Raw genomic sequence first — 18,657 nt, forward strand, 5'->3', positions numbered from 1 at the left:
GGTTCTGGGGTGGGGATGGGGAAGCAGGCACACCTGTTACTCCTGCCATCCAACTGGCCTCCACGTGTACGGATGCTTCCAGGGAGCTGAAGGCCCCACTTGCAAGGCCCACTTGTGGCCTTGAGACAGCCCCTCCCAGCCTCACTTCTCACAGCTCTTAATGGGAAACACTGGTACCTGCCTTGCCCTAGGGCTGTTGCAAAAATGAGAGCCATAAGAATGTTTTGCAGAGTGTGAGATGTGTAACATAGGAGGTTTATGAATGACTCATCCTCCCCTGCCTTGGCCAGGAATGCCCTGCAGCCCCAAATTCACTCTTCTGGGAAGCATCTGCTAGGTTTCCTGTCTGGTTCTCCTCCTTGATGGGAGCCAGCTCTCTGCACACAGAGCTAATATCGTTCACCTTTTTATTCTGTGCAAAGCACAGGGCCAGGCAGATGGAGTCATTTATTGAAAAACAACCAAAGAGACTATTCTAAGGTAATAGCGCCAATGATTATGAGTTAGATCAGTCATTTATATTCTTTATGTAGAATTGCCTCACGGAGAAGGCAATGGCACCCCACTCCAGTACTCTTGCCTGGAAAATCCCATGGATGGAGGAGCCCGGTGGGCTGCAGTCCATGGAGTCGCTGAGAGTTGGACACGACTCAGTAACTTCACTTTCACTTTTCACTTTCATGCATTGGAGAAGGAAATGGCAACCCACTCCAGGGTTCTTGACTGGAGAATCCCAGGGACGGGGGAGCCTGGTGGGCTGCCATCTATGGGGTCGCACAGGGTCGGACACGACTGAAGCGACTTAGCAGCAGCAGCAGCAGCAGCAGGATTGCCTCAAAGATGTGCCTTAAAGAGGGATGAATTGGGGGACTAGGATTGAACATATGCAGTACCATGTGAAAATAGACAGCTAGTGGCAAACTCTCACTCGTTATGTTTCCCTTTAAACTTATCCTGTGATCAAGTCTCCGGCATCGGAAAGCTATTTTCTTGGACCGCATCACTTTGGGTCCCTGTAGAATCAACTTTATTTGGAGGGTTAAATGGAAAGGGGAATGAGGGAACTTTCTGGAGATGTGAAATGTTCTTGATTGAGGTGTAGGTCACAGGGGTGTATACGTTTGCCAGAAATTCACTGAATTGTACATTTAGATTCTGTGTGTTTCCTTGCATGTAAATTTCACCTTAAGTATTCAGCATAGAAAAACAAATAATGGCCTTTATTACTTTTTTATTAGACTACACTGAAACAATGTATAAGCCTTACTATGCAAAGGCAGTCTGCAGACCCGCAGCATCTCCTGGGATCAAGAATTTCGGTCCCTACCCCAGATCTACTGAATCTGGATCTGTCTTTTTAGTAAGATTCTCAGGTGATTTGTACACATGCTTAGAGTTTGAGAAGCAGAGGTAGAAAGTGGGTCTGCAATGGAGCTAGTCAGTGGGAGGAGGAGAGGGTGTGACCCATGGCCACGGGCCCTGTAGGGACACCAGGCCAGCTCTTCTTGAGCATCATCCATGCTTTTCATACCAAGAGTATGTCGACTGAATCAATGGTCAGTGCTTGTTAAGTTATTGAGGTGACATCTGAGATGGGTTTGAATAACGAGTGAGAGTTTGCCACTAGCTGTCTATTTTCACATGGTGGTGTATATGTTCAATCCCAGTCCCCCAATTCATCCCTCTTTCCCCTCTCCCCTGTGTCTGCATGCCCACTCTCTACATCCGCATCTCTGTTTCTGCCCTGCAGGCAGGTTCATCTGTACCATTTTTTTAGATTCCACATATATACATTAATATATGATATTTGTTTTTCTATTTCTGACTTACTTCACTCTGTATGACAGACTCTAGGTCCATCCACATCTCTACAAATGACCCAGTTTTTTTAACGGCTGAGCAATATTCCATCACATGTATGTACCACACCTCCTTTATCCATCTGTTGATGGACATTCAGGTTGCTTCCAAGGCCTGGCTATTTTAAATAGTGCTGCAATGAATGTTGGGGCACACGTGTCTTTTCTCAGGGCATATGCCCAGTAGAGGGATTGCTAGGTAATACGGTACCTGTGCATAGCACAGGTCAGTGCTCTGAAGACCTAGAGGGGTGGGCTGGGGGTGGGGTGGGAGGGAAGTTCAAGAGGGGCGGAATATACGTGTTCCTATAGCTGACTCACTTCACTGTACAGCAGGGACTACCACAACATTGTAAAGCCGTTATACTCCAGTTATCACAAAAAGAGTTTGCCAAGAGGACACAGAAGATACAGGAAATGGCTTTCCAAAGGCACAGGGACTTCCATGGTGGTCCAGCCGTTAAGATTCCATGCTGCCAGTGGAGGGGGTATGGATTTGATACCATACCTGGTCAGGGAACTAAGATCCCACCTGCCACACGGCACAGCTGAAAGATAAGCAAACAAAGAGCAAAGACATAGAGGAAGGGAGAACACAGCAGGGGTGGGAGGGGATGGTGAGCAGGCAGCCTTCCCGGGGCTATCTTCCTAAGGGAAGCCCCTTCTGAGAGAGAGAGAGGCCCGTTCCAGGTGAAACAGGGTCATGTTTGCCATCCACAGGGTTCAACCTCTACCCTTCCAGTTGGGAGGTCTGTGCTAATGAACAATGAACTTGAACATGTATTCAAATGTTGTTTAGTTGCTAAGTTGTGTCCAACCCTCTTGTGACGGCATGGACTGTCTTTTCAAACGAATATGCCTCAAATGCATCTTTCTCCTATATCCCAGGGGCTAGTACCTTAGTTGAGATGTATCACCGTGGTTATTGTGATCACCCTCTAATTAGTCCACCCAATGATCCAGCCTCCCACCAACCCATCTCCACGTCTGATGATTCCCTCATTCTTTAATTCTCTAGTCCCCCGTGGGACTCAGCCCGGCTCCCACCCAACTCTCTGGCTTCAGCTCCTGTCATTCAGCCTTGAATCTCCTCGAGTCCTCATGAGTCACACATAATATCAGGTCCCTTCATGCCTCTGTGTCTTGGTCCCTGCTCTTCCTTCTGCTCAGAATACCCGACTCCAGCTCACACTTTATACAGGAGTTATCCCCCGAGGGAAGCCCTCCCTGGTCTGAGTTAGATGAGTCCCCTCTGTTTGTGTGGCATTGTGAAGTACATCACAGTGGGAAGAAGTGAGCCCAGGGGACCTGTCCGTCAAACAGGCACAAGGGACCTATAGACGGGGTTGCTAGGATTCCTGTTTTCTTTTAAAAAAAAACTTTAATTTTATAATTGATTAACAATGTTGTGATAGTTTCAGGTGTACAGCACAGTGATTCACTAATACATATTTTGGATTCTTTTCCCCATGTAGGTTATTACAGAATATTGAGTAGAGTCCCTTTTGCTATATAGTATAGTGTGTATATGTTAATCCCAGTCCCCTGATTTATCCTCCCGCGCCTGCCACAGCCTTCCCCCTTTGGTAACCATAAGTTTGTTTTCTGTCTGTGAGTCTGTTTTGTAAATAAATTCATTTGTATTATTATTTTTTTAGATTCCACATATTAGTGATATCATATAATTTGTCTTTCTCAGTATGATAGTCTATGCTGCTGCAAATGGCACTATTTCATTCTTTATGACTGAGTAATATTCCATTATATACATGTATGGCTGCTGGTTTATCCATTCATTTTTCCGCGGACATTCAGGTTGCTTCCACGTCTTGGTCATTGTAAATAGTGCTGTTATGAACACTGGGGTGCATGTATATTTTTGAATTACGTTTTTTCCTGGATACGTGCCCAGGAGTGGGATTGTAGGAGCATATAGTAGCTCTGCTTTTTGTTTGTTTGGACTTTTTTTTAACGGAGGGATTCGTCTTTTTTCATCTTCTCATCCCTGCAGAAGACTGCCTGGGTCTGCAAAATCCCATATCAGCAACTCAACCTCTCAGGTTCTCATCTGTAAAACTGGGACAGTAAGAGTAACCATCTTATAGGACGATTAATGGGTTGATATCTTTAAAATATCAACCTGGCACAGTTAAAATAGCACCCAGCACAGAACAATATAACAAACGTTTGTCAAAGAAGGAGCCCAGGACATAGCCTTCACTCTGTAATACTATTATTGTCTGCTGTGTGGCGCTTAGCACTCTACTCTGTAAGCCTGACTTACGTGTCTATTTCTCCCACTGGGCTGTGACTTCCTGAAGGGCAGAAACCATGTTCTGTGGTTCTCTGAATTTCCAGCACCCAGCACAGGGCCAGGTGCTTAGGCCGTGCTCAAGAAAGTCTAATAGATGACAGTGGAGTCTCACGAGTGTCTCTCCTTCACAAATGAGAGTTGGGGCGTTTTAGGAGGACCCCCACTTCCCTGGGAGCCTGGGATGCTCAGGCATAGAAGCCACTTCAGGACCTGCCTGACAAATCGCTGTGCTAAGTCGCCCAGTCGTGTCCTACTCTTTGCGACCCCATGGACTGGAGCCCGCCAGGCTCCTCTGTCCATGGGGATTCTCCAGGCAAGAATACTGGAGTGGGTTGCCATGCCTTCCTCCAGGGGATCTTCCCAACCCAGGGATCAAACCCAGGTCTCCTGCAGTGCAGGAGGATTCTTTTCTGTCTGAACCACCAGGGAAGCCCGTGGCCTGACAAGGTTCTGGTAGTTAATTGTTCCACTCCAGGTGGGAGGGCTGGGAACAAGTTTTGCTCCAGAGCAAGGCCAGATGCCATCCAAATCTGGAACCGCATGCATGTTCTGGAAAAAGGCTAGTTGCCAGTGCCTGGGAGGCACGGTTGGGATGCTGCTATGTGCTAAGTCTGCAGTGGTGCAACCTGTTGGTAGACAACAGGTAGACTCATCACCACTTATAGGCTCTTTGGAAGAGAACATATCTTTTGAGTTCCAAACAGTCACCTTATCAGCAAAGGTCTCAAACTGAGGACTGCTTGGTTATATCCTTTGTTTAATTTGGTAGTTGCCTTTAAGCTTCTTTACTCAGTTTCATTCTGGGCAGAGAGACAGTTGTGTCTTTGTTCAGCATGCTATGTTCTCTCTGGCCACATGGTGGGAGTGTCCGTACGTCACAGAAGGAAGGGAAAAGCCGGGAGAAAAGGGACCTTTGCATTTCCTTCCTAATACAAAATTGCGATCCCTAATGTTTGCATAGGCTGAGCTGATAAATTCTGACAGATGTTAATGAAATGCTCTCCTGCTGAGGTTTTTCCATGAACTTCATTAAATGTGGCAACTTGCTCATTCAGCAAATGTCTGGCGGATTGACTGTTACTCCTTATCTCAAATTCTGGGTAAATGGGTTTTTAGGATGAGGTAAAGAAAGATGAGCCCCTGGGACCCTGAGCATATGTTCCATTCCATACCTTTTCTGCATGTGAAACTGTTTGGCCCTTGGGGAAACCTTATCAAATCTACTTGTGGTTAGCCCAGCCCTTACTGCTGATCCTTGGTACACCAACCTTTCATTTTACCTCTGAGCTCCTTACTCAACCCTCCAAGTCCCATCCCTTGCAATTATTTATTTTAAATTTTAATTTATTTTTCAGAAATAAGAAAATCATTTTTTAAAATTCAGCCGGTTCTCTTATTCTACTCCCCCAGGCTAATCAAGGCATGTGATTAATAATATAATGTTAAAATTGCATCCTGGGCAGTGTTTCACTTAAGTTTAATGAAAAACACTTGGTAGCAATTGAGTGCTGGGGAGGTGTGATTGGTTATTATCCTTGTTTATGAGTTAGCATTAGTTTAAAGAGTAGCTGATGCTGGAGGCTAAAGTGTTTATTTCTTTTTTGTAACAATGTTCCATCCAGGACTTCCCTGGTGGGTCAGTGGTTAAAGCCTCCATGCTCCCAAGGCAGGAGACACCGGTTTGAGCCCAGGTCAGGGAAGTAAGGTCCCACAGGCTGTATGGTATGGCAAAACAAAACAAAGTTCCATCCATACTGAAACAGAAAGATTGATGAATGTCAGTGGGCATTTAGCAGTAAAAGAAGCCAGGAAGCCAGAGATTGCTACCCTTCGCTTTTAACAAGTGACTCCACCAATTAATGAAAAATCTTTACTCAGTGGTATTCATTCTGGTCTGCAATTTAAAGAATCCTAAAAATTGGAATTACCACACAGTCCAAACTTACAGGTGGTTTCTAGTATTTAAATGAGATTAAAATAAATAAAAGATCAAAATATATGTAATTATTCTCATAAAGGGGCTTGCTTCCCTGGTGACTCAGATGGTAAAATATCTGCCTGCAATGCGAGAGACCCAGGTTCGATCCTTGGGTCAATCCCCTTGGGAAGATCCCCTGGAGAAGAGAATGGCTACACACCCCAGTATCCTTGCCTGGAGAATTCTATGGACAGAGGAGCCTGGTGGGCTACAGTCCATGAAATCGCAAAAAGTCAGACACGACTGAGTGACTAGTATATATTCTCATAAAGGGGACACACTTTGTTGCTTTGGGTGATCCTCACAACCCTGTACTGGTGTGTTCTAGGTTAAGACTTTTTTTTGAGAAGTCTTAACATCTGTGTGCTTTCTTTGTAGCTATGCGTCAGTTAATGGCAAGAGAAATGTAGACGAGTAATTGATTTCTGAGTTACATTTATATTTGATCTTTGCACTTTCTAATTGTGTGATTTTGGGCACATTTCACCTTTGAGAGCCTCAGTCTTCTCACCTGCAAAATGGGGGGAACAACAGATTTGTTGTGGTTGTTTTTTTTGTGCAGTAGAGACTATCAGTAAATAAAATTTCCCTGAATGTGTCTAAATTTTAACATGGTTTATATTCACTTTGTGAACCAAACTCAGCTAACACTTCCTTGTGGGGATGCTATGCATCCGAACATCTTGTATTGAGTAAAGAAATGTTTAATTACCTTTTATTTCAGCCACAGCACTCTTTATAAAGATAAAATACCACTGTATTTAGCTTTAATCTATTTAATCTATTTGTTTGTAATCATGCTTCCAAGGGCAATATAATTAGTTGCTTATCTGTTTGGAGGATTACGTATGAGGCTTTAGCGGAAGCTAAAAGCTAATTGAGTTTTGTCTTATGACCTATGAGAAAGCCTGTAATTTTAGTGCTTTTAGTGGAGAAGGCAAGAGGGACTGGGCTTTCTGCTAGAGGCATATCTCCCTCTATCCTTCTCATCAGCCACATGTATGATTGTTGTTCTTGCTGGTAACAAAAGTTTTATATTCTTATACAGTCCTGTAAAGCGACTCTTTGGCACCCTATGGACTATAGCTCACCAGGCTTCTCTGTCCATGGGATTTCCCAGGCAAGAATACTGGAGTGGGTTGCCATTCCCTTTTCCAGGGGATCTTCCTGACCTAGGGATTGACCTGGCTCTCCTGGATTGCAGGCATATTCTTTACCATCTGAGCCACCAGGGAAGCCCAATACAATCCTATAATCTTAATATTATCCCCTCTTTGAGAGGAATGTATGTTTATAGAGGTTAACAATTTACTTAAGGTAATCTGGCTTATAAAAAGCCAGGACTTAAAACTCAGGTGTTTTGACTCTAAAACATGCTCTGGGAAACCATAAACTCCACATACTGGTCCTGCTTTGGAAAGGTTGACAAATTCTGGTGGCATCTTATTGGGATGGTCTCTGTTTGTATTTAACAGTAATTATATTATTATTATTATATTTAGCACACTCCTCTGTGCCAGGCACTGTCTTGACGGCTTTGTAACCATCCGTCCTATGGGGTAAATGTTATTGCCCCCGTTTTACAGTTGAGAAGACTGAGGCTTGAAGAGGTGAAATAACTTGAAGTGGCAGAGCTGAGACCCCAACCCATCTGATTTCCAAACTCATGTTCTCATCAGACGTTTCAATGATCTTGGCAAAGGGACTTCCCCAGTGGTCCAGTGGTTAGGACACTGATTCCATTGCAAGGGGCATGGGTTTGATCTCTGGTTGGGCGATTAAGATCTCACATGCCTCACAAGTTGTGTGACCAAAATAAGAAGAGAAACAGGATTTTGGTGGTTTTCTGTCTGTTCCTGCGGGTGAATTCATTGCAAGGAGCTCCTTTTGTCCTGAACTCTGGGTGTCCCTCTCTCATGATACACCTTTTTTTTTTTCTAATTGGAGGATAATTGCTTTAAATGTTACATTGGTTTCTTCGGCACACTCTAATCAGTCGTGATTATTTATATCTCCTCTCCCTCTTGAGTGTCTCTTCTGTTCTCCCCTACCCTGTCCCACCCCTCTATGTCGTCACAGAGCGCCAGGCTGGGCTTCCTGTGCTATTCAGCAGCTTCCTGCTAATTATCTATTTTACGCATGGTAGTGTAAAAATGTCATTGCTACTGACACCCTCTGTATTGCTGCCTGTCCTGAGTTCCTGAAGGGGTTTTTCATTGCCCACCAGCATGAGGGTTTGTCTTCCTCATTTCTTTAATCCATCGCAACCCCGACTCCTACATTGAGCTTTTGCTTATTCACCAGTTGTGACTGAATCCCTTTTATTTCTTTTCTTCCTCTAATAGACTTACATCCAAAAAGGTTCCTCCTCTGCTTCTAAATTCCCACCTGGAAAGAGTGGGGGAGGTGGGTGTAGAGAAGGTGGAGGGCCAAGCATGTCCCCACCCCACACAGACCGGGTGTGCTGGGAGCTGGTGGGCAATGAATGAACAGAGCCCTGTGCCTGGGGAGGAAGAGGCCTGGGCTCCAGCTCCAGCTCCGCCCTCACCTTTGGGATCCTGAGTCTTGAGTGCTTAGTCATGTCTGACTCTTTGTGACCCTGAAGACTGTAGCCCACCAGGCTCCTCTTATGGGATCTTGAGCAAAGCCCTTTCTCTGGGGCTCTGTTTAGCCTTCTCCAAAAAGAGGCAGTTGGGTTAGATGGTCAATATTAATGTTTTTGATTTTATAAGTGGCCAGATATTTGTTACAACAGCACACCTGGGGCTCAGAGCAGAGATGGACCCATTTTCTTTTTTCTTTTTAAATTTTGCTTGTTTATTTTTGGCTATGCTGGGTCTTCATTGCTTTGAGGGCTTTTTTCTAGTTGCGGCCAGCAGGGGCTACTGTCTAGTTGTGACTGCGAGCTTCGTATTGCAGTGGCTTCTCCTGTTGCGAAGCTCGGGCTCTAGGGCTTGCAGGCTTCAGTCGCTGCGGCTCCCAGGCTCCAGCGCACAGGCTCAACAGTTGCGGCACGCTGGCTTAGCTGCTCTTCAACATGTGGGAACTTCCCTAATAAGGGATCAAACCTGTGTCTCCTGCATTGGCAAGTAGATTCTTTACCACCAAGCCACCAGGAGAGCCCTCTTTTCTTTTCTTTTATTTTTTTAAAAGTTTTTTATTTTATTTTTTAAATTTAATTTTATTTATATTATTTTAAAATATTTTGGCTGCCCCCTGACCAGGGATTGAACCCAGGTCCCAGAAGCGAAAATGCCGAGTTCTAATCACTGGACCACCGGGGAATTCCTAAGAGGCACATTTACTCTCAGTGCTGTTGCAAAGGTGGGAAGGGGTCGTCCCACCTTGTCTTGGATCTTCCTGATTCTGGCCTGCGGTTCCCTATATAAAAAAATTTTTTTTTCCCCTCATTGCTTTTACAGTAAAACCACTTAATGTTCCTTTCAAAAACACTGGAAAATACAGATCAGCAAAAGAACAATGGGTACAGATCAGCGGGCGTGTGTGCTCACTTGTGTCTCTCTGCGGCGCCATGGACTGTAGCCCACAAGGCTCCTCTGTCCATGGGATTTTCCAGGCAAGAATGCTGGAGTGGGCTGCCATTTCCTCCTCCAAGGTTTCTTCCCCACCCAGGAATCAAAGCCCTGTCTCCTGCATCTCCTGAAGCCTAGTACCCTTTTTTCCCTCCCAGTATTTATTTATTTGGCTGCACCAGGTCTTATTTGCAGCATGCAGACTTTTAGTTGTGGCATACATTCAGGATCTATTTCCCTGACCAGGGGTTGAACCCAGGCCCCCTGCATTGGGAAGGGGGAGCCAGGAGTCTTAGCTACTAGACCACCAGGGAAGACCAATAATCTTCAAATGTCTTTAACTTTATACCTCAAGCAATCAAACCGTTTTGAGCAAACCTTTCCAATTTATTTGTTACCTACATTATAATATCCACTAAAGTGCAAATTAAGAAAGATAAGATAACCACAGAAAAAATTCAACGTGTTTCCCAAAGCCCGCGGGACTGTTGGGCACACACACCCCTTTCGGAGACCACCATCCTGGACCCATTAATAGAGAGTGACATTGGCCAGGAGCTCTGAGGACAGGCTGCCTGATCTGTTTCCCAGGCACTCAGCACTGCGGGCTCTCATCAGGAATCCAGGCACGTTTCTCGGCTGAATGAATGAAAGGATGAATGGGGACTGGGTGGAGGGGTGGAGAGTGAGCTACGGGGAGGCTGGCTCCCAGCCTGGGTGGCTAGGCAGAGCCTGGGTGTGTGCGGGTGATCCGCTGACAATTTCACTGAGACTTAGACTCCTTGGAGGCCGGCTCCACACGTCACTCACCCAGTCAGTCCCATCAGAGCTGGCGATGCTGTGTGTCTGCAACACTGAGACATCATCCAGTATCTGAAAAATCTCAGGATCGTAGAAAATCAACATCGAACGTGATCATAGACTATCTAGGAAGATGCCCAGAGAACCGGCTTGCCCCCCAAATAGGCGTGCCATACATCTCACAGCTAGTTTGTGTTTAGAAGGAAAGTGGCATGTTGGTGACTAGGAGGAGCTAAAGGCATTTAAATAGAAGTGTTTAGAACATTGAGGTTGCTTGATGAGCTCCCAGCCATTCAAGCCGTGAAAGCTGTTGTTACGCCTGTTCTCTAGCCAGATTCTTATCAGGTAGATTTCCTTCGTGGGAGCTGGGGCTTGCGGGGTGTGTGTGGGTCTCACTGAGTATGGATAAAAGTATAGAAAACTCACCCCAGATCTCCCATCCCTACTGTGTGTGTGTGTGTGTGCACATAAGCATGAAATAGACATATAGATAAGTTTAGCTCTGTCTGGCATACAGTAGGTTTCAATACATGTCCATTCCTTTGCCCTCTTTTTGTGCCTTTGTTCTGGCGGCCACCTCCCTCTCCAAAACCCTTGGGTCATCCAGATTCTATCTCCTTCCCTGACCGGCTTGAAATCCTGGACTCTCTGAGCAAGCGCTCCTTCCTCCAAATGCCTACAGCGCTTGCTGTCTGGACTACGAAATTTAGGACTTAATTACACCCAGCCTTGCATCCTCCTCGAATTCTTTCACTGTGTGTTGCTCCATCCCCACCCCCTTAGTTTGTAAGCACCCCAGGTTCGTAGAGGGCCGTGCACTGGAGCCAGCAAGGCTGGCTCGGTCCCCTCTTGGCCACAGCCTGAAACAGATTATTTAACCTCTCAGCTTCAGTTTCTTCGACTGCGCCATGGAGATAATGACACCATCTCTCATAGCTGTCGCGGAGGATAATGGGTGTGAAAGCGCTAAGATGTAAATCGTTGTGTGAATGTAAAGGCTGTTATTATCACCTCTGTTGGATCGACCCCTGCTTGGTGGAGCATAATAAGTACCTGATTGATTGAATACAGAATAGCTTCGCGACAGCTCCTGTCTTGGGCTCCAGAAACACCGCTTTGCGCCTGATCCTGCAATTACTCCCTTTGTTGATAATGCTAAATCTGCATCCTCTAAATCCCCTGTACCCTCAGCCTTTAGCTGATAAAGCCAGGGAGAATGGAACTGCGCCCAAGGACCCTGCAGCTGCACCAGAGCGCCCTCAACAGGCAGCACATGGAACCGCGGAAGCTGTTCCTTCTACCAAGGTGATGGTTGGGGGGACAGTCTTTCCAGGGACTCTCCCCGGCAGAAGACTCAGCTAGTCCAAAGGAACGCGAATGCTTTTTGTGAAAGGTATTGCAGCATCATCAGTGGAAGGGTGCAGACCTTTTTCCCTGCCACACTTTATAATTGAGAAAGAGGAGCGTGCCTGCAGCAGCCACCCACAGGCAGGCAGAGAGCAGCAATTTCCTTCGGAGGTTTTGAGAAGAAGCCAGGCAGTCACCCGTCTGCCCTCCCGCCGCCCCCCCCCCCCCCCCCCCCCCGCCCCTCGCGCGCCTCAAACCCTCTGTGTTGAAAACTCCGGTTTCGGCTTGCTGGCAAATGCCATGCAAAGCTCATCTTTTGTTAGTCTGCCGAACAATGTTATTGGTTATAATTGGGGCAATTATGGGCTGCTCGAGGAAGCGAAACACAGATGTTGAAACCCAGGATCAGGGTATTCAAGTCCAAAGCTGCTTGCTTTAAATAGTCCGTTTCCCGAATCATCCTGACTTACTTGAAATTCCCCCAGAACTTGGCCATGTTCAGAATGAGATGCGGGAGGATAAAGATGGGTAGCGGTGGGAGGGGAAAGCCAGACCCGCAGGGAGAGGGACGCACAAAGAGAGAAAGAGGAAAAGGAGGCTGAGCGAGAGCCAGAGTTTGGATGACTTCTGAACGTCATTTTCGCAGGACCCCAGCAGAAACCTTTAGGTGGCAGAGATGGGTAGGAGGAAGAAAGATGCAAAAAAGAGAACAGACCTCCGAAAGAATGAGGGTCTCGAGACCAAGGTCAACCCTGCGGAAATACACGGCGGAATTCACACACAGCGACCGCGATCGGCTGGGTACCGGTCAAGCCCAGGGCAGGCTCCGACTCCTCCACATCGCCACTAGCGATTTGTATTCGGTGCCGAGGGGAGCGGGGTTCCCTCGGGATGAAAAAGCCAAATCGCAATCGAGTTCAGTGATATGTTGAAAAGCAGCCTGCACCCACTGTGAAAGGAAGTCAGTCACAGAGAGAAACCCCTCCTAAAGTGTGCCTGGAGGGGTAGGTCGGGGGTGGGGGGCGCTTCCGGACGGTTGCCTTGCAAGGCAAGCCCCCCTCCCCCCCCCCCCCCAATGCCTGCCGCTCCCCCAGCCTCACTTCTACAACCACCTCTTCGCCGCGGACAGTAGTGACAAAGTAGGGACCACACCTGGGGAATGGAAACTTTTCCTCCTTCCCAAGTTCAGCTCTTCTTCTGCGTCTCTCTCCAGAATAAAAGCCTTAGCCCTCCCCTCCACCGCTACCCCCTCAACCCCCATGAGAGCGCGGAAAAGATGAATGAATAATCTAAAGGGAGGCCAGCAGCATCTACACTGGACAAAGGAGAGGGGCTGGGGAGACAGCCTTGCCGCCCGCCCGCCCGCCACTTCCCCAGGCTCCCAGCAGCGTGTCTTGGGGCGGAGGGCTTCGCGCGCAGTCGCCTACCTGCGAGCTGTCAGTAACCGGGCTCCTCCGGGTGTGAGGCTCCGCGGTGTCAGCCACACCGGCATATATATCCTCCCCCCACACGCACAGCCCTCCCCTTCCCTGCCCACCTCGATGACACATACACACGGCTGACCCCCTTAATCAGGCGAGCAGCGGAACCTACAGCCCTTCCTGGCTGTTCCCCGCCCGCCTTGGCTCTGTGCTCAGACCTGTGACATCTCAGGCGCTCCATCAGGCCACCCCCCAACTGCTTTACCTGGACGCTGCTCAGCCAGGATCCCACAGCTGCCTCCGCTCTGCTTCCAGAGGCGCTGGGAGGACTGACGGGGAGCTCTGGCAAGTCAGGAAGGAAAAAAAAAAAAAAAGCCTCCTGGTGACAGTGACGAGGCAGACCCCAGTCCTGGAGTCTCCTTGAGCAACCTTTTCTCCTGAAGAATGAAGAAGCGGGAGTGGGCAGAAGCGGGGGGAGCTCGCACTGGCAAAGACAAGCCCAGAGCTGAGTTCAGATGAGTCCCCTCCTGCTATCCCCGCCCGCAGGCAGCCACAACGAGGCCGCTGGAGGGAACGGCCACCCCTGCCACGGGGCGGCCCGGGTGCCTCCCAGGTGCTCGCAGTGGAAGGTGTTGAGATCCGAGACTCAGCACTTCATGCCTGAGATTCTGATTAGAGCGAGCTGGCTCTGTGAACCTCAGGCCTCCTCCTGTGTAGGGGAAAGTCAAATACCTCCCCGGATGGCAGTGCGGGTAGAAAAAGGAGGTTCTGGTTGTGTCCGGATCTACGACACCTTTAATGAAGGCGAGTTCTGCGCGCTCTTCATCTCTTCCCATGGAGTCAGACCGACTGAATCTGAAGCTCCCTCTGCCAACAGCTTACTGTCACAACAGAGTGCTTTTAAACCTGCTGCTACACTTCAGGGTGTCGCCACCCAAGCACCTGACCTGCAGCATGCAGCGTCTTTCCCTTCGCTGTGTGAAAAGAGCTCATGGTCAGCTCATGCGGGCTCCTCTGGCAAGAAGGAGGCCATGGTGTAATTCCTCTGCTGCCAGGAAAGAAGGACAGCGGAGCCTGGTCTGCTGTGGTCTGTGGGGTTGCAAAGAGTTGGACACGAGTTACAGATGGAATGACAACAGCAGGCTCGGCAGGGAATGTTTCCATTCTGCACGCCCTTGTGCCTCCCTCCTTTCCCAGCTGCAGGTGAATCACACCAGGACTTCCTCCTTGGCTGTCCCAAGAAGATCCACAAATATTCCAGAATCCCAGGGTTCGAGCCTAGTGCTGCAAGGATCTTCAGCACTCTCTCATGTCTCGAGTCTGGGTCTTGCGTCAACCTGAGACTGGAGGCAGAAGCGTTAAAGAAAGCATCTGCTCTGACTCCTAATGGGTACAGGGTTTCTGCTGAGGGCAATGGAACGGTTCTGGAATTAGATAGGGCTGATGTTGCGCAACATAGTGAATATACTAAAACCTCCACTGAATTCTGTCCCTTAAAACAGTGAACTTTATGCTGTACGAATCATATTTCAATTTTTTGAAAAAACAGCAAGTAAGAGAACAAGCAAGCAACATCTGCCCCAGGTTACGAGCAACAGGTTCTAAGAATAAAGCCTCCATTCATCTGTGTAGAGAGGCCCAGGAGACTGGCATATGCACAGTTTTCCGCTTAGGTTTCTATTGCCCAAATCTTACACTTCGTTACGATAGGGCAAAGCCACCGCTGTGAGCTCTGAGAAGTCAGCATGGCATGTGATCAGGTTTGCATCCTGATGTATGTTGGGGACTGGAGCTTGATTTCACACACGCTGTGGCAGATGTTGCTGGTGGCCTACCCAATACCCATTTCCCTGTCTTCCTTACTACACAGTACCCCTGGTTTTTTTTATTCTAGGTGGCAAAGCACTCAGCTAAAAGCCTAGCTTTCCTAGCCTTCCTTGTGGCCAAGGGTAGCCAATGAGAATCAATCTGCCAGTCATTGGGTGGAGCTTCCAGGGAAAACTTTTAAGGGGAAAATTTCAACTAGAAGAGGCCTCTTCTTTACCCTACTGCCTGCCTTCCTGGAAACAAATGTGATGAGTGGAGCTTCAGCAGCTATCTTGGATCATGAGATGGCTTTGAGGATGAAAGCCATGAACTAAAGACGATGGAGCATCAAAACAGAAGGATTCTGGGTCCTGGATGACTCTGGTCTGCCATACCAATCCTGGATTTCCAGTTTCTAACTTTTTTCTAAGAGAAAAAAATTCAGATGTTTATTTCAAATGTCAGGATTCGGTTTGCTCTTTGCTCCTAACAAGCCACACCAAAGTCAGAGGATTCGTTAAATAACAAACCACTTACTTGGTTCTTGATCCTGCAGATTGGTTACTTAGGCTGGGAGGGGCAGGGCAGCCTTGGTCTCAGGCGCCCTATGACTCTGCAGTTGGCTATAGATGGGCTGGTTGTTGGCTGGGGGCACCTTGGTTCTCTCCCAAGTGTCTTATCCTTCCTGTGTCTCTCTCATCCCCTGAGCAGGCTGGTCTGGCATGGTCTGGTGTGCAAGTTCAAGTAAGTATGTCCCAGCCAGGCAAGCACCAAGCAGAAGCATGTAGAATTCCTGGGGGTTACCTAAGCCTGGTGCTGGCCCTCCGCTTGCTCTGACTGCATTTATTGGCTGTGTGTGTGCTCAGTCACATCTAACTCTTTGTGACCCCATGGACAGTAGCCCACCAGGCTCTTCTGTCCATGGACTTTTGCAGAATACTAGAGCGGGTTGCCGTCTCCTCCTGCAGGGGATCTTTCCGACTCAGGGGTTGAACACGCATCTCTTTTGTCTCCTGCATTAGCAGATGGATTCTTTACTGCTGGGCCACCTGGGACTGTCATAAGTCCAGTCCAGAGCCAGGTTGGGTGGAGACCCCCAAGGTCAGAGGACAAAGACGTGGCTATACAGAGGCTGTTCACTGGAACCATTGCTAACTTTAACCACCACGTTTTGTTTCAGTCACTTTCTTGGGTTTTCTGTTGCCTGAAGTCGAAAAACATCTTCCATGGTCTTCTTACTTTTGAGCATCTTCCTATTCGCTGGGTGTTGGGTGGCCAAACACTCTTCTTCCCTTGAAGTGGAGAGAAAGAAAAAGCAAGAGTGAAAAGTCATTTAACGTCTCTGCATTTTTCTTTGTTTCTTTACCAAATAGAAGAATTGAACTGAATGAGCTGGAAGTTCCCGTTGGGTTTAATGAAGCTGCATCTTGTGGGGGGCCGTTTCCTGTACCACCTGGAGAGAAGGGCAGAAATGAGCCCAGAGGAATTTATGGTCACAGTTGTGTCTGTGTATGTGGGGGGAGTGTGGGAGTGTGTGTGTATATGAACCTTGCCTCTGGGAAGAGCAGGAGCCAAGTAGCAGGGATACAAACTTTGTGGGTACAACTTGGGTGCTCAGGGTCACTTAAAGGTTTTCTCCTCTGCACTTGGTGGATGAATTATGGCACCCTGAGGCCCACGGGCTTCCCTTGGAGGTGGGACTTGGTCTTGGAGCATCAAGCTGCCCTCTGCTCTTCTGAATGACAACACCCACTTACTCAAATCATTGGAGCAGAAAAGTCATCTCTGTCCATACCAGCTCCCCATCCTCTTGCAATCAAGGTGCCCAAGCCAGGTGGCTACAAGCTTTAGAGCCATTCAGTTTTTTTTTTTTTTAAAATTTTAATTTCATATTGGAGTATGTGCTCAGTTGCTTCAGTTGTGTTCAACTCTTCATGACCCCATGGACTGTAGCCCAGCAGGCTCCTCCGTCTATAGGAATTTTTTTCCAGGCAAGAATACTGCAATCGGTTGCCAGTTCCTCCTCCAGGGGATCTTCCTGCCCCGGGGATTGAACCCTACTCTCCCGCATTGGCGGGTGGATCTTTTACTCCAGCACCCCCTGGAAAGCCCATATTGAAGTATAGTTGATTAAGGATGTTGTGTTCGTTTCTGAGGTACAGCAGTGATTCACGTATGCTGCTGCTGCTAAGTCGCTTCAGTCGTGTCTGACTCTGTGCGACCCCATAGACGGCAGCCCACCAGGCTCCTCTGTCCATGGAATTCTCCAGGCAAGAACACTGAAGTAGGTTGCCATTTCCTTCTCCATACATCTACATATATCTATTCTTTTTTTCTTTTTGATGGTTGTGTATGGTTTATTAAGTTGTGCATTAGTACAGACACTGGGGCTTGCCCATGGTGTACAAGGCCCTGACGTTCTGCCAATTTTTCTTGAGCAATGACACCAGGACGTCGACCGCTAAGTGGGTGTTGTACACAAGCTTATCATCTGTTATCTTCATGCGGCCAACAGCCACTGCCAGACACAGCACCTTCTTCATCTGGAACTTGATCGTGGACTTCATCAACTTTGGCCACCATGGTCTCATTGTGGGTCAGCAAGGAAGGGAACTTGCCAGCCTTGTTCAGGCCTGGGCACAGGATTCGTGGGATCTGCTTGATCAGAGACTCTGAAGCCAAAAAGGCATCGTATTTCTTGGCCAGCTTCTTGACCAGTTTCTTATTCTTGTTGAGTTTCTTCAGTGCCTCAGTGTCCATGTGGGGGATATCCACAGCCTTGGCCTCAACACGATGCTGCTGGTCCCCCAAGACACACACGGAGAACTTGGGGCGGGGAGTGGACTTAAGCCTGACGGTGCCCGGGAAGCGTTTGTCCTTCTGAGGGTCATAGTTCTTCAGGCTGGTCTGAAGCTCCACCGTCTCCAAAAACTTCCGGCACTTGCGCTGGTTCCCATGCAGGACTTCCCGCACCTCCTCGTAGAGGGTGTCGGGGGAGACTTTGCTGCTCATGGTTCCCCACGTCGCAATAACTGGAAAAGAGCTCTATTCTTCATTCAGTTCTAACAGATAAGCCTGGAGGCGGATTTAGAAGCTCTTAAAACAATCACTGGCAAATCTCAGTCGAGGGAGCTGCAGGAGGAGGCAGGCAGGCAGGACTGGGCTCCCACCATGAACTCCTCGACCTTCCACCCACCCAGGACTTGTCTTTCTCAAAGGAAGGAGCCTCTCATCGCCAGGGATTTGGCTGCTGGGAATTTAGTGATTAATTACGGCACCTACCGCCGATTGGTCTCCTTAGTAACCACACTAGCAGGGTCCCAGACGGAGAAGCTGTTTCCTATTTTCAAAGAGGGCAAACCCTCTCCTCACTGTCAAATACCTTCAATCAAAACACAAATGGATTTGAAAATCAAGAGACTCTCCTGTCTCTCTCCAGCCTCTTTTCTCCAGCAGTGGGATTTGATGGTTTTGCAGGGAAAGCTGAGTGATAGTGATTGTTTTAAATGAAGAGTTAGGGGACTTCCCTGGTGGTTCAGTGACTACGGTGCTATGCTTCCAATGCAGGGGAGCCCAGGTTCGATCCTTGGTTGGGGAG

The 18,657-nt window shown here is 48.0% G+C and overlaps 1 pseudogene; it reads right to left on the reverse strand.

The window, feature by feature from the left end:
- Positions 1-17,431: 17,431 nt before the first annotated feature.
- Positions 17,432-18,071, reverse strand: LOC128052764 (60S ribosomal protein L10a-like; annotated as a pseudogene).
- Between the last annotated feature and the right edge of the window lie 586 nt (positions 18,072-18,657).

This window comes from Budorcas taxicolor, chromosome 8 (genome assembly GCF_023091745.1).
Source record: "Budorcas taxicolor isolate Tak-1 chromosome 8, Takin1.1, whole genome shotgun sequence".
Taxonomy (NCBI): domain Eukaryota; kingdom Metazoa; phylum Chordata; class Mammalia; order Artiodactyla; family Bovidae; genus Budorcas; species Budorcas taxicolor.